The 14628-nt window shown below is 38.8% G+C and overlaps 1 protein-coding gene and 1 long non-coding RNA gene across 6 annotated transcripts in view; both read right to left on the minus strand.

The window, feature by feature from the left end:
* Positions 1-14628, minus strand: part of LOC109408169 (calsyntenin-1) — a 459649-nt gene that overhangs the window by 117841 nt on the left and 327180 nt on the right. The window lies entirely within an intron of this gene.
* LOC134287123 (uncharacterized) lies at positions 8467-8845 on the minus strand. Its single transcript, XR_009997044.1, has 3 exons — positions 8757-8845; positions 8612-8697; positions 8467-8553 (listed from the first exon to the last, which is right to left on the minus strand). It is a non-coding gene; the product is annotated as an uncharacterized LOC134287123 (long non-coding RNA).

Raw genomic sequence — 14628 nt, forward strand, 5'->3', positions numbered from 1 at the left:
ACCCATTATTAGTGTTTTTTTTTTTTTCAAATGAATAGTGTTTTAGAATAACAAACTATTCTGTTAAGCGGTACGTTTTCCTTGAAAGCAAGTTCAAGAACTTGATCAAGGCGAAGAAAAGTGGTTACTTGCATCAGTTCGTTGAGGGTTTATCGCGCGAGACATCAATGACAACTCTTTGGAACGTCGAAACCTTCCCAACGTCGTTAAGAGGCGCTTGTTGAACTTGTTCAATCAGTTCCTGGATAACAACATCGTTCCGGATGATTGGAGGCAAGTGAGAGTAATAGCTGTTCAAAAACCCGGGAAACCCGCGTTGGATCATAATTCGTACCGTCCAATCGCGATGTTGTCTTGCCTACGGAAGTTGTTAGAGAAGATGATTCTCTTTCGACTGGACAAATGGGTTGAATCGAATGGCATGTTGTCCGATACACAATTTGGTTTCCGCAGAGGCAAAGGAACGAACCAATTTTGAACAACTTTTTGTATAATTTGCTGTTTGAGAAGCAGATGAGTTTTTCTCATGGCGACTTGACAGTTTCACGAATTAGCTACATGGGTCTCCCCCAGGGTTCATGTCTAAGCCCCCTTCTTTACAACTTTTATGTTAGAGACATAGATAACTGCCTCATGGGAAATTGCAAGACAGCTTGCGGATGACTGTGTTGTTTCTGTAACGGGACCAATAGCAGTTGATCTGCAAGGACCACTCCTGAATGGAATACGCCTGAATGGAATACGCCAAGTCTTGAGTGCTTTGTCCAAACGCTCATACATCATTACCCTTCACATTGTTCAATTCCGGGCAATGAGAAAGCGGACTCTCTGGCTAAGGTGGGCGCTAGCGAAGGCGATATTTACGAGCGTCAAATAGCCTTCGACGAATTTTTTGCATTGGCCCGTCAGGAGACCTTGATCAGCTGGCAACACAAATGGAGAGATGGGTAGATGGTTGCACTCTATCATTCCACAGGTGTCGAAGAAGCCATGGTTCAAAGGGTTGGATTTAGGCCGCAATTTCATTCGTGTGATGTGTCGGCTGATGTCCAACCATTATTTGTTGAACGCACATACCTCCCGTATTGGGCTCTCAGAAAGCAATCTCTGTGTCTGTGGCGTGGCTTACCAGGATATCGAACATGTCGTGTGGGGATGCAATGAGTATCGCGAGGTCAGATCTGAGCTGCATGAAATTCTTCGGGTCCGAGGAAAACAACAGATACCTGTTAGAGAAGTGTTGGCAGGACTTGATTTGGAATACATGAACCTCATTTACCAGTTTTTTAAACGTGTTGATGTCAGAGTTTGATGTAGTACGTTCCTTGTTTTCGTTGTCCGCCTTTTGGTTTTGTTGTTCGTCGCTGTCTGACGTCGCCCCCCTTCCGTTTGTTCTCTTCTTGTCGTTGTCTACCGATAAAGTCCTTTCTTTTTGGTTCCGTTACAGATATGGGCAATTTGTCCCATCAATGTTTTTAGTATATGTTAGCAAATAATTTAGCCTTAAACCCGTAAATCCGTCCTTCCCAAATATATTTTATCCTTTTTTTTTTTTCCTTCAATCCTTAACCTCGAAACAGCCGCGAGTACTTCGGCTTCCCAAACTAACATAGTTTTAAGGCAGTAATGAATTGTAAAATGTTAAATCATTGTAAAAACAAAAGATTTCGGCTCAGTTATGCCCATGTGGCGTCCGAGCCTTCCAAATAAACGAATAAGTAAAAAAAAATATTCTTTGCGACTCTCGGCTCAATAGAGTTTTTAATTAAACAAGTGCGCCTTTAATAAACAAAATGGTTAAAAAAAGACATCGACGATGGAGCTCCACATTAGAGATCCATTTGTGATGCTACCATGCACGAATTTTACACCGCAGGCATCTATTGATGAAGACCTGCAGCCGTTGAGTGTTCTTCACTGATACACACCAGGTTTCACTGTCGTATAGCAGCACAGATTTCACGTTCAAGTTGAAAACTCGGATTTTGGTGCGTCGACTAATCTGGATGTTTTTCCATACATTTCATAAACTCGGAAAGGCAGCCTTCGCCTTCTTGATCCGTGCACCTATATCGATCGTAGGATGAAAGGGACGGGCCAGGGATTGAACTCATGACCTTCTGCATACGAATTAGAAGCGGTAGCCACTAGACCACCTAGCCCGTCTACCCCCAATCACCATGTCATTGTTGCCACAAAACTCTGCAAATAGCTCTCCGTTTTCGCTCATTTCTTCGAGACCATGGGTTCTCATGACGTGCTCATAGTGCGAGTTGTCGGAACCAACCTTCGCGTTGAAGTCGCCCATGAGGATCTTGATATCACCTTTCGAAATCTTGTTCACGACAGCATTGGCGCGTAACATTGGATCATGGTAAGGTTTCGAACCCGTGTTCCGAATCTGGCTACAATTGTCATCTCATTAATAGGTTCCCACTTCATGAGCGCTGTGTGGGCGTGGGCTTACTTACCTTACCGATCAGGCTAAGGCCGGGGTGGCCTCTGCTGTACATAGTAGCCGCCTCCATTCCACTCGGTCCATGGCTGTTTGTCACCAGTTCCGCACTCTGCGTAGGGTCCGCAGATCGTCCTCCACTTGGTCGACCCACCTAGCTCGCTGCGCTCCACGTATTCTTGTACCGGTTGGATGACTCTCGAGAACCATTTTAGTCGGGTTGCTATCCGACATCCGAATTTGACCCAATGTCAATCTGAGTTCTCCAAAGTTCGGCTAACGGACTTCGCTCAGTCCTAGGATCTGAAGCTTCATACGGCATGCTCATTGGATAGTTGAGCCAGCTTACCCTGCTGGGTTAGGGTTAATACTTTCAAAGATCCAATTCTTGTCCGTTGTTTCGCGCTAAAAGTCGTTACCGTTGAATCAATTCGCAATCTTTCATTTTCGGTTTTTGTAACGGTTTTCTGGTTTCGGAAACAGTAGGTTGTTGGCCTAAGGTCCCCTATCCATCGTGGTGGGGCTGCCACCTTAGGTATAGCCGCTGGATGCCAGAGCAGACGTTGTTTGAGCCGCACCTCCTTGGTGAACAGACGCTCGAGGACGTACCTTCTCAATCCAGCTGAAGGGGATGTTTTTTTTATTATCGTACAAATTGGTACCAAGGTTCTCAGAATTCAATGAATTTTTTTCACAAGTACAGTTCATATATAAATGAACAAAAACAAGACTGAAAAAATTTTTAGGATAGATTAGGTTAAGGCAACAAATTAAAACATAATATTGTTTACACAGCACAAACATTTATTCAAAAAAACAAAATCGAAACAAACAAGTTAGCAATAACTAAGATAAAAGGACTAAAGTCTGAATAGCTTCTACAGCGGTATTACTTACAATGTATATATAAAATGATTGTTAAACCAAAAGAGCAAATAAACATAAATAAATTGATTGAAAAAAAAAATTGACTGAAAAAATCAGGGTCGCTTAATTTTTCGGAAAACTCCTGTGGAAAACCAACATTTTCCACAGACACCACCTACATTGAAAAATTTAAACTCAAGAACGAAGCATCGTAGATACGATGTTTTTTTTTTTGTGAAATCATTAGCAAATTTTTCCAGCAGTTGAAAAAAAATACAGTATAGCTTATGTAATTCCCTTCCAAAAATTTTTTTTTTTAGAATTTTCCTGACTTCGAAAATAGTTTTTCGACTTTTCTAACTAATTTTCCTCAACAGTGGAAAATTCTGTGGAAAACAATTTTCATTTTGTATTTTTTTTTATTTGGATTGCTGAGAAAATTTGCTTACGATTCCACAAAAAACATTGTGTCTACGATGCTTCGTTCTTAAGTTATGATTTAAAAAAAAAACGGCTCATATATCACTTTTCCAACATATTTTCCTCAACAGTGGAAAATTTTGTGAAAAACAATTTTCATCTCGTATTTTTTTTTCAATTGCTGAGAAAACTGCTTATGATTTCACAAGAAAATGTTGTATCTACGATGCTTCGTTCTTGAGTTATGATTTTTTAAAGTAGGTGGTGTCTGTGAAAAATGTTGGTTTTTCACTGGAGTTTTCCGGAAAATTAGGCGACCCTGATTTTTTCAATTTTGTTTTTGTTCATAGCTAAGCACATAAATCTTAGCTGGCGGTCTTTGTCATCGCTTGACCTGTAGACGCATGAGGTAGGAACTTGTGAGGACTAGAGCTATGTTGGACGATCTCCTTCTCAACTCACCGTTTTGCAACCTCTACGAAAGTCTTTAGAAATTTCGCGGGTATTATTCTAGGATATGCTATTTAGAAGACTACTCCAAATATCGTTCCAGGGATTTTACCAAAAATTTCTCGAGACTTTTCAGTTATCTACAAAATTTAGTTGAGAATTATTACAGGAATTCTTCAACGAATTACTTCAAAATTTCATCTGGAATTGTTTCAAGGGTTACTCCAAGGTTTATCCAGGAATTGCTCCCAGAGTTGTTACAAGAATTTTTCACTTTTAAGGATTTCAACTGAGATTGCTCTAAAAATGCCTCTAGTTATTCCTCTCGAAATCCTTTCAGAAACTCTTCCACTTGTAAAATGTGTCGGAACATTGGCGTTTTCCATATTTCTTAAACTTCAAATTAAATTTTGTTTAGAGTCAACCATTTCATAAATTAGTCACACAAGCCTAACAACACATAATTTATTGGTTATTATCTCTTCAAGCTGACGAAATTGGAAAACGCCTACTGTTAAATTTGATAATCATACCAATCCTCTGCAGAAATTAAAAAAAATCTAATCTCACATTTGGTCATTTGCTCTGCTAAACAACTAAATGAGTGTCACCCGAAACAAGAAACCGTCAATATCTGCATAACCAAGCAGACCAAAAGACCAACCCAATCCAAAAGCAGGAATTGGAATTGACCGCAAAAGCCTCACCCCAAAATGCTTAATCATTTGGTCGGTTCAACTTTGGGCGACCGAAATAGGGAGTGAACGGCGGCGAGTCCGTACCCGATCGAGCTTAAGCGTGGTCAGAGCGCAGAGGCCGAACGAGTGAGAAGCATCAGAATTCACTAATTTTGGGCATCGGAAGCTAAACAAATTTACCGCAAAATATTAAGCCCGGCATGGCGTGTGGCGCACATGGTGTGGGTTTTCTGTGGAATGGAAACTTAATTAATTTCCAGTTGAATCGGAGGAGCAGAGAGGTTGATTCACTGTGACGAGGTTTTATTTTGCGGGTGGGAGAAGGTACAAAAATCTGTTTCTGCGGAAAGCTCTATTTTTACTATGGCATCACGTTTCGTAGGAAAAAGAGATATTCATGATGGTTGGCGATGGCTGTTACCGAACCGGTGACACTAGTTTTCAAAATAAAACGAAATTCGTAAACTTCTAAGGTAATTTTTCAATTGTTGCACGGCTAAAAATTTGCCAATTGTTGCACACCTCATAAGAATAACATGGAGTGTGCAACAATAGGCGAGTTTTTAGCCGTGCAACAATTGGAAAATTACCCAACCAACGATCAAAATTATTGATACTAGATGGCGTGCAGATTTCGAGACCGTGCTTAAAAAAGGTAATTAGAATAGTTTTTGAATTTTACCTGAAAATCGAGATCTGTAGTTTAAAAAAATATGGAATTTACTGAAATTCAAGTATCTTGCGTTAAAGTTAACGCAATAATAAGTTAATATAATATGATTCGACCATCTTAGCTCTATTTTTTCGTCAGATTGATGGAAGTAGAGAGTAAGTATGTGAAAATCTCCTTAAAATTTAAACAAAATTTCCAAAAAATAATGAAGATTTGTATTTTGTAACAAAACCCTCAAAATTCTTTCAAAAAGTACATATGAATGTTAGCGAGTAACAGTGCAAATTGGCTGGCTGTTCGGGTCCGTATGAAGTTGATCATCAATATTAACTTCTTTTCCCGATCAGCCTAGATAGCTGTGTAGTGTCGGTAGCGGTTGTCTCAATTGGCTAAGAGTAACACTACGGATCACCTGTTCCGGGGGTAAAAGTCCACTAAACAGGGAACCCCAATCCAAGGTGTCAGGCGACCCGTGCTGATGGATGAATGGTTGAGGGGGTTTAAAATATGCTCGATCTTTAACGGAGCCCGTCACGTAGGTAGATCGCCTTTATGTGTTGCGTTACGGTTCAAGATCTACCAAACCGAACCCTAGTGACATCCGGTTTTTCAAGTTGGGGTAATGTGTTTTGGTAATAAGGATTCATGGTACAAAGTCCTTGTTACTGGTTACAGTTTCTAAAATTGCATTTATTCTGCCTTGCTGATAGTTAAAGAATCGGAATTTGCCTACCCGAGACTACACTTGATGTTAGGAAAACAAACATGCTTTACGTATCTAACTGCGTACTAACTTATCAAGGACTGTTAAGTTCTGGTAATTCAAGGACTCACGTGTATTCTTATTGCAGACCACATTCTCCAATTTGACAGAGTTTTGCAACTAGCCTAAAGTCCCGGGTTTTTCTATGTTGTCCTGGGACTAAACTAGAAGCAAGACATGGATGGGGCTAGTGTTCCGATGCATGGATAAATATTAGTACCACCATTTTGTTTTTCTCAGAATTCAAATAGATTGTGTTTGATTAGGGCCGCTCTTACACTGGGATTTAAATCTCTATGATAACGGTACCTTTTTATCGCAATCGATTTCTTGCACCTCTGGGATAACAAAACAGGAACTGTACAGAAATCGATGCTTCATTGCCTCTCAATGGCAATGGAGTAGTACGACATGCACTAAATACTAAGGATACGGGTAATGCCACAAAAGATCTAAATACTGGTCGCAGTGGCTCACCCGAACAGAAAAAAAAACAGTGTAAATTTGATTGATTGGTCTTTATTATAGAGACTTTCAGCCCTTGGCTGATTCGCCACGGAGATTGAGACAGTGTTGAATCCCGGAAGAAATCTCTATTGAAATTGCTGGAATTCCTAGGCACATTTTCCAGGAATCCCTACTGTATGCACAACAAACTTCTAAGGACATTCCAAAAGAAATGATTGATAATCAAGAATGGAATTCCTTAAGTATTCTTGGAACTTCTGTAGAAACCCCGGATGAATTCCCACAAAGTCTTAGAAGAAATACCTGAAGGAATCCAAAAAGAAGTTCTTGGAAGAACCTTTTAGGAATCTTAGAAAAAAGCCCAGAAGGATCTTATGACAGAGCCCTAAAACAATATCAAGTGTTACCTGAGGATTGGCGTATCCACAAAAGGAAATTCTTGAGGAATCCTAGAGAAAATTTGTGGAGAAACCACGAAAGAAATTCCCGGAGGAAAAGGAGAGCTCTTGAAGGAATCCCCAACAGAACCTCCAGATGGATCTTTGGAGAAACTCCTGAAAAAAGATATTCTTGAAGGAAGAATTACATCAAGAACTCCCTGGAAATCCCACAACCCGAGCAGAGGAAAAAAGCTCAATAATAGCATATTTTGATATGGAGAACAAAAAGTGATATTTGTTTGTTTGAGATAAGAGGTAAAAGTACTGAAAATAATATCTCAATTTTACTCCTGGAACATCATCATCATAGCACATTTAGCTCTTGGTAAGATCTAACCAATAGCAGTGAGCTATTTGATTGATCTTCAAATATCATATTTTGCTATTGATTAGATGGTTCAAGAACACATTTTTGCTATTATTTTCAGAACTTTTACCTCTTATCTCAAACAAACCAATATCACATTTTGATCGTCAGTACTTGAACTCTGCCCGGGAAGAAACTCCTGGAGAAGCTCTGGAACAAATTTATAGGATTTCTTGAAGGTATCTCGGATGGAATTCCTGTGGAATCCCGGAAGGACCTATTCCACCCTCCACCCTTCAGGGGTGCTACCATGCCGTCATCAAGTCATAAATCAGCACACATTCTCACGTACGCGAACACCACATGTTGAATTAAATCAAACCTCCCATGAAAAACTGACAGCTGGGGAAAATACCAGCAAAAAGAAATGAAAATTTTTCCCGTTTTAACTTTTTTCCCGGGGTTTCACCGTATTCCATGCACGAATGCAACCACGAAAGAATTATGAGGATCCGTTGACCCGTTGTCGAGTCAAATCGTGACATACAAACACATTTCCTTTTACATATATACACACAAGTAACATTTTTTGTTTTCTTATAGTCTGCACGTTGTTTTTATAATTTAACCGTTAGAACTTGTTTTAAAGCTTAGTGGTTTTAACAGCTCTAATAAATCCATGATAAAACCCTTTTAAACCCGAAAGGGCCACCCTACAGGAGGTTGTTAAAACCATTGCTTAAAACGTTGAACAAGCTACTTAGTTTTATGGCATATTCTTGTAGTACCTACACAGCATAGATAAGATCTGTTTATAGGTTGAAAGAAGACAAATAAGCCGTTTGAAAGTTCGAAAATCATTGATTGATTGATTTGTCTTTATTAAAGAGACTTTTAGCCCTTGGCTGGGAAACGTGATAATCTCGGCCTTTGCAGTCTTAAAGGGCAGCGAGAACGATATTCTCTCTACATCCGACGGTTTCGGTAATATATTTTACCTTTTTCAAGGATTCTAAAATTTTGAAAAATTAATTTGCAGCTCATGATTTCTGACTCACCCTATTGCTTACAGAGGTTACGTTCTCTTGTACATGTATAGTAATGCTCTACATCGGATAGTCTAGGTACATGGTTTTCGAGATGGCGCCCGTTGCGGCTGTGGACATTATAACATCTTAAATATAGTTTGTCTGGTTTTAGCTATTTCCAACTTACTGCATGTGTCGCGAAATTTTTGCGAGCTACTGTATCGTGGGAGGCTTTTTGCTATAAAAATCTAGCTTTTTGGCTCGCGTTTTATGCTATAAGGGGCTGTCCATAAACCACGTGGTCAGTTTTTTGGGACTTTTCAACCCCCCCGCGTTGTCCATACTAAATTTTTAATTTGTCCATACAAAATGGTCATTGGCCGAAACCCCCCCCCCCAATGACCACGTGGTTTATGGACAGCCCCTAATCGCACTGTTTTATCGCCTACGCTTTTGACCTAAACAGTTGTGGCTGTTTTCGCTAACTTTTGCTTAAGTATGTGTTAGTGTTGGATCATCTGGAATTATGTGTTGTGGTGTGGGTGTATTCTTGTGTATCATGCCTATTTCGTATTTTGTTTATATTTCCTATTTCTTAAATTATTCCAGCGTAAATCGCATGTAGGCCTTCAGTGTCTGTTCTTTTGTTTACACATTTTTTGTTATTTGCTATGTGGCCCATCTCGAGAAACTGTAGTGTGTGCAGGGTTGCCACTACATTTTTGAACTTATCTGGCAAGTCTGTAATTAAAAATCTGGCAAAATCTGGCACTCCACGTTGCTAAGAAAATCCTTAACTTTGATCAAATTTGTACTGAATTTATGATTTGAATAATAAAGCAGTGTTAAATAATATTTGTTTTATTTGATTGGAATGCCTTCAAAACAATTTCATATGTAGTATGATAAAAATCATTATCAGTAGTTCAAAATTATCTTAAATTTTAGTCAAGGACACTAGTTTTGCCAAGCCAAAAAACCTCAAAAAAGCTGAAAAAAGCCCAAAAAAAGTCGCTAAAACCCACAAAAGTTTTGCAAAATGTTTACAGTTATTGTGAAAGAACAGAGCTAACTGGACTATTCCTATATTGAATATTCAAAGCAAAAATACATTGCCGTTTCCCCTCTTTGTCGACTCAGTCATTTTAGTCAATAATACGAAGTCGAACAAGAATTATTCACGAGTATAGCTACAATTTCCACCAAACCAACTAAACAGTATACAAGCTGTGTAACTCATATTTCTTCAAATGTATCAAAAACGCAAATGTAATTTTGTACTTATACAACATAATTACAAATATTCTCTAAATCTTATTCAGCTGAAAAACGAGAACCAACAATAATTATCGATGATTTTGAATGTGCAAGAAAATTACCGAGTTTTCGGCAAACAGATGAAGATATGTAAAAGACGCCGAATTTTGTGTTGTCTCAAAATTGCTAGATCGATAAGATAATTTAAAAAAAAAAACCAAGGAGGAGTTGCGTTAATAAATAATCTGGCTTAAAATAAAAAATCTGGCAAAATCGATGGTTTCTCTTTATGTCTTTTTGCCACCTGAAAATCTGGCAGCGCCAGATAAATCTGGCATAATGGCAACCCTGAGTGTGTGTGCGTTTACATTTTTGTCTAATATCTTCACTTTTTCAGATCAAATCGATGTTGTTTGTTGATGCTGTGGTTTAGCCCTTGGCTGGTTCGTCTCTCAGTCGAAAAACATCTTAAAAGAACTATTAAAAAAAGTCTTAAAGTTAATCTGAAACAAGTATCTCCACATAAACTGGCAGTGCAGTTGCAAATTATTAATAATAAAAAAAAAACGACAATTATGTTGGTCATTCATGTCAATAATATTTAGTTCTCAATTTTCACGGAGGAAATCTCTGTTGCTATGACAAATAAGTTCACGCCAAAAAAGTTTGCCGGTATAATGCAATAAAACACTTCTGAATAAGGCAAAGCACCACGCCATTTTGAGGATTTGGGCATTGTAAAAATAACAATTTTAACTATGCATTCGAATCACAATCCAAAAATCAACTCAAAATATGATCGCCTTGCTAGCTCCTTAGCTAACTTTAATGCTTCCAGTGGTTATTCCAAAAAGGTTTCAGATGGCTTTATTACGACTTTATGAAATCTATTAAGTTTTGAATCTGATAAGACGTGATATGCCTGCAGCCTTGAAATATGTTTTAAAACCAAGTTTTTATATGCTCCTTACAGCTCGGTTACAATGAATATTTTGCTTAGCGAAAAGGCAAGCAGATAAGTTTCATTCAATGAATTTCTAGATATCTACAAAGTGTTTTAAAGTTGTTTGTATCGTTAAAGCTGCTTGGCAATTTAGACCGTATCACCAAACCTTAAAAGGCTTAGCAAATCCATGACAAAACCTCAATAAATAATGTCTAAGAGCAGAAAGGATACAAATTGTTACTTGGGGCAGACAATTCAAAATTTCTTGTGCTTCAACGTTTATTGCCCACACAAAAGGAGACCTGATAACGAGAAAGAAGCGTTAGTTGAAATAAATTAGAGTAAACACGATGTTTATTCGCCGCGTGACGTGAAAATTGTCATCGGTGACATAAACGGCTTTGGTACAGAAGGTCGAAGGACAAATGGTCGAAGGACAAAAGGTCGAAGGGACAAAAGTCGAAAAGTTTTGTTCAGGAATTTTTCCTTCCTTAATTTAAGATGTGAGAAAAAAATAAAGAAAACATAAAATGTTTCCAGGGTGAAAATTTTGGGAATACAAATTTTGAAAAAAAAAAAAATAGTCTTACAGTTACAATACTGCACATTGCAATGCTCCCAGAAAATATGTGTTGTTTTTCGTTTTGAATATGATTACAAATGGTGTGAAATAAATAGTGACATTTCTGTGACATGCAGCATCGCTTGCTTTGATGCTAATTTGAATTTTTCGAATTCAGACGGCCTCTTTGTCAATTTTTCAAGTAAAGGGAAATGCTCTATCGCTGAGCCGGATTATTTACATGGTATTTAGAGAGTTTGTTTCATACTCGAATGAAGAAAATCACAGTGTTACGTCTGTTTGTCTGTGGTTCGAGTATCAGGGACACTCTCGAGCCCCTTCGAATCTCGCAGAGGGTTACGGCAAGGTGATGGTCTATTGTGCTTGATGTTTAACATTGCTTTATAGGGTGTAATGAGGAGAGCGGGGATAAACACGAGTGGAACGATTTTCACGGAGTACGTTCAGCTGCCAGCAAATTTGAGACTATGGCGGAAACGACACCAGCAGAGAAATTCAGGGAAGCATTGTGGCAGGAAATTGAGCTTAAGTACTTTGGACTCCGCCGTCACACGAAGGTAACTATCTACGAAACGCTGATTAGACCGGTAGTCCTCTATGGGCACAATACATGGACTCTATGTGCAGAACACAGAATTGCTATTGGAATTGCTACTAATGTCATCCGCAAAAGTGGCCCAAAAACATTTAGTAATGCTCTAGTAAATAATGGTCCATGATAACTGCATGTTAAATTAAGAGTATATACTATATGCGGTGTAGATTCTTATTTGTTTTATTTGAAAATAATCCAATACAATACACTAGGTAAACCGTCTTTAATGCACAATATTGTCTTGTGCAAACCCCAAAGAGAAGCCACTTTGTGCAGATAATCTGTTTTGTAAAATGCACTATTTTAAACCTGTACCACACACTCCAGCTATTTTTCGATCGTTTATCAATCACTATATGTATGAGATGTTTACGCTAGAATTCACTAACACAGAAATTCTCATATAAGAAGACGCCACCATACCAGGACGAGAAAGAACAAACTCTAATAATTGCATTCAACCAACTGGAGGGAAAAAGAGCAAGCCATAAATCCTCCAGCTCGAAAAATACGGGTCCATCCAATAATGCCTGCTGAGCCTGGAGAGTGTGAGTCTATGAAATCAGTTGAAAAAAAAATGCATATTTCATGAACTCAAATTTGATTCAATCAGCAACTCTGTCGTGAAAATGGCCATTTTCGCCACAATCAATGCAAAAGTGGTTGGATGTTCTACAGTTATAGAAGTGCATAAATGCACAGAGAGCGTGCACCAACAGCAGCACACAGGAACGTGTGAATGGGTTGTTTTGTGTTTGAAGCTGCCCTGCCACATTCGACACGATAGGATACCAACGGAAATGCTACTGCTGCTGCTGGGGCTGGTTTTGTGGACCAAACTATACGTGTCGGTGTCCAAACCAGAAGCGCTTGTATAATTAATTAATTGTTGATCGCATTAAACAGGCACTATTTTACCGAAAATCATCGACAGGCTCCAGGCTAAATAAAGCCTGGGCATTGGCGATGGGTAGGAGTCTTTTGTATGGAAATGGAAATTATTGTTCTTGAAGAGTTGACCTGGCACTTTAATATCAGCATGTTCCATGCACACACAATGGTAGAAATTTGGATACGAGGGCATTATAAGGGAAGAATTGTGCCAGTAGAGGTGTTAAAATACTAAATACTGTTTCTCAGCATATAAATGTTTGGGCTTGTCAGCTGTTTAGAACACTGACAGGCACAGATTAAACACAATAAGGGCCCGGACACAACTAGGAAAATTGTTTGCACATTTTAGAGCAATACAAGCTAAACCCATTTTCACTACCATTGTAGTGCATACTTACATTATCATCATCCACAAAACCCATTTCAGAAAAGCCCTTTGCTACCGCGAGCATCTGTTGTTGCGTTGACAACAACTTCCTTCCTGGAACTGGTTCGCTTTATCGTTAGCATCAAAGGTGGACTTAGAACATAACACCCCCCTAATAAAACATAATTATAAAAAGGCTTAAAAGTTAAATTGGTCCATATCTCGCCTGGGGACGATTTGCTCTTTTTATCTCGCCTCTCGTGTGCCCCAGAGAGATAAAGGCCTGTCAGAATAAATTCGGTGGAACGCTGCTGTTGTGGTCAGTCCTACGAGGTAGATCTATGTAGTAGGTATAGCACAGAAAGTGGCAGAATAGAAGCTGGAAAGAGTAAGTTCATTCGTTTCCTCTAATCAATATTTAGTCCCTCGCCGGTAGGCATAGCTCTGATAGCATTGATGCCAAAGAAGAAGCTACTTCTTTTGGGATGAGGTGATGACGACGGTGGTGTTATGTACTATAACCCATGTCAAAAAACGTTCTTCCGAGTGCTTAGTAGGTATCTTGACGTGCTGATTTTTTTCTGGTGGCTACAATTAAAGCCTTGAGGGCTGATGATGGGAGGAGTCAGGGGAGTTTTGTCTTTTCGCTTTGCTGGGTTATGATTGGTTATGCTTAAGCAGGCACATGATGTTCACTCGCTATTTTTTTTGTTTACGGTAGCTTTGTATGAATATGCTTTATCGGAAGGGTATCTTGTGGATTCATTTCGCTTCTAATGTTCAAAATACATCTTCTATATAACTAAAAGAATGTTATACTTCTAAAGAAACTTAACATGCCCAATGTTATCGCTTCTTCCGCTTTGATTGCTGAAGGGCATAAAGCATGGGTCGGAACGATATGCGGAGATTTTATGCAACTGTTATGTTGCACGGCTCAAGACTGCAACAGTGATCGCCATGAGCAATTACCGAGAAGCAACTTACCCACAGATAAAACAATGATGACTACCAGGTGGAATAAGCCTTTTGAAGAATGAAAAGTGTACGCAGGAACAACACAATTGCTCTGGCCCCACTTTGGCCACCCAGAAATTTAGTGCTTTTCAACATGTTCTAACTTTTTCTTCGCGGTTTTGCAGAAAAGCTGTTTTTTGTAAGTTTGATATCAGTACATCGGTCTAATTTAGGCAACTGAATTTTTTTTTCTACAAATTGAGGTTCAGTGATCTGAATATTCTGGACAATATTTTTTGAATGTTACCATTCTGCGACATGGAGGACGTCACAAATCTACTGTTGTTTCAATATGACAGCAACAGCACAATTTATGTTAAGTGTTATTCAAACCATTCCTCAGTTTCATTCTGCTTGCATTCAGCACATAAATCACCAACTTGCTATAAATCAATTGAAA

The sequence above is a fragment of the Aedes albopictus genome, chromosome 2 (genome assembly GCF_035046485.1).
Source record: "Aedes albopictus strain Foshan chromosome 2, AalbF5, whole genome shotgun sequence".
Classification (NCBI taxonomy): domain Eukaryota; kingdom Metazoa; phylum Arthropoda; class Insecta; order Diptera; family Culicidae; genus Aedes; species Aedes albopictus.